At 46.1% G+C, this 2,184-nt stretch overlaps 1 pseudogene; it reads right to left on the reverse strand.

Annotated features, from left to right (window-relative positions):
* Positions 1-1,316: 1,316 nt before the first annotated feature.
* Positions 1,317-1,942, reverse strand: LOC111722522 (annotated as a pseudogene).
* Between the last annotated feature and the right edge of the window lie 242 nt (positions 1,943-2,184).

The following is a 2,184-nucleotide window of genomic DNA, read 5'->3' on the forward strand; positions in this document are numbered from 1 at the left end:
GAAAACGAACCTGCATTTGTTCCCTTCTGAAATAGTTGTATATGAGAATTGTCTTCCATGAAATTATACCCAGTTTGGGGGTGGAAATGAGTTGCTTTGAGACACAGTTGAGAGAGAGAGAAACCAAACCATACCAAGATTCTGCTTATCTATGAGTCAATGGTAAGAAGTTCAAAATGTTACTTCAAAGTCTTTTTTTTTTCTGTTTAACACTCTCATGATAGGAGACCATACTGGGTAAGTCTTTTTGGACCAAAATTTGTCATCAGAAGCTTTCTCTTATCCAGTCCCTTCGTACGTAAAGGTTAATGGCTGTAGTGCCGCAGGAGTAACCGTAATCCCATGCGATTATGACACGAGGTAGAATTAAATGAGATCGGCAGAAGGACACCATTGATGGAGATGGGTTGCGGAAAAGGGCTGTTTCACAGAATGAAGGATTTTCACCAAGCAATTAGAATGGCTCTCAAAATCATTCCCAAGATACTTAACGTACCTCTTGTATAGTATTCAGGAAAAGCTCAGATTAATAGAATTGCCAATGCATTGACCTCATTTTCTTTTCTTTCCTTCTTTCTTTTTTTGTGAACAACTGGATTTTGCATTATTCTCATTTATACAGGAAAGCCCCAAACTCAACCCTTGGCTCTTTATGTGATGTGCGAGTTCTGAGTGAATAAAGAGGCTGTTTGCATCCTGGGTTCAGGGTTGAGAGGCAGGCTGTATTTGGGCTGCATTACAAAGAATGCTGTGGTCCATGAGCGAAGCTTGCCATGTCAGTGCCCCATCCCTGCCTTAGGCGGTGCTTCTGCTACCCAGGCTGTGTGGCCTCAGTGGCCAAGTAGCTGAGGAGGCACTGTAAAGGCCATGAAGTTGCCAGTGGCTTCCCGGGCCGGAGGGAACTGCACAAACCCCAGGGGAGAGGGAAGGTGAAACGGCAGCCCACGCAGGGTCCTGTGGGGGGCATTCTTCAGGCCATGTTAGCATTAGTTTCTTAGCCTCTGGAGTCCGTCTCATCAAGGTGAAGACAGATGGCTGGCCTCAGAGGGTTGGCCATGACTTGGAGGTAAAATGATTTTTACATGACACAAAGAAATGGCCTTTGCTTCAAGATGAACCTTCCAAACTTTCCATCCAACCAGAAGGGTGTCTGAGAAACAGGACAGTCTCACTGTAAACATATTCCAGCCTGAGGTTACACAGATGATGTGAGGGCACATGGAAAGCAAAGTTTCTAGAAAACACCACAGGGACCAAACATGACCCCTACTTGGCCTGCTTTCCCTCGATGCCCCTCCAGACCCAGGGCCAGGTGGTTACTTTGTCCAGCTGACATTGGGAATGTCATAATGCTCTGTGAGTGTGTCCAGTGCCTGCTGAAGTGCTGGACCCTCTGCCGGTGGGTTCTGGATGCTTTCCTCGGGATCCTTTCCGTTGCTGCTTCTCTCTCTCTCTTTTTTTTTTTTTTCTTTTTTATTGAATGGTAACTATGTACATTAATGCACTTCTGGGGTACAGTGTGGGGTTTTCACACACAATCCAAAATACTTCCATCAAACTGGTTAACATAGCCTTCATGTCATTTTCTTAGTTATTGTGTTAAAACGTTCATATTCTACTCTTAGAAAGATTCACTTGTACCCTTGTGAGATAAACCTCAGAAGTGATCCCTCCAATCCCTCCATTGCTGCTTCTCCTGCATCTTCTCCAAGGCCACCTGGGCTGGAGTCCGCTTGTCCAGGCCACGCCATTTCTCCTCCTTTGCTCGTATCATCGCTTCCAGGAGTTTCACCTTGTCTGTAACCTCCTTTTTCTTCTTCTGCTTGGTCATGCCAAGCTCAGCAATGCCTTTCAGCTGCCAGGGTGCCCTTTGAGCTGCGGATAAGCCTTCATGTGACTCGTCCGCAGTTACGTAGTAGACTACTCTGGTCTCGTTTTCCATACCACCTTGTTTAACAAATGAGAAAGTGGAGACAGGAGCGGCTGCATAATTTGCAGCGTGCACAGTGCAATAAGAAAATGTTTGGCTCCTTGCTCAAAAATTATTAAGCATCGCAGGAAGTCACAGGTGCCTCTGAGAGCAGGGCCCTGTGTGATGACAGCACCTGTAGCATGCCGATGGCGCCAGTCCCAAGGTCAGGTGGGTTAAGTTATTTGCCCATATGATAGATTTGGTTAGGAGCA

The sequence above is a fragment of the Otolemur garnettii genome, unplaced genomic scaffold, assembly GCF_000181295.1.
Source record: "Otolemur garnettii isolate 467f Iridium unplaced genomic scaffold, OtoGar3 scaffold00271, whole genome shotgun sequence".
Taxonomy (NCBI): domain Eukaryota; kingdom Metazoa; phylum Chordata; class Mammalia; order Primates; family Galagidae; genus Otolemur; species Otolemur garnettii.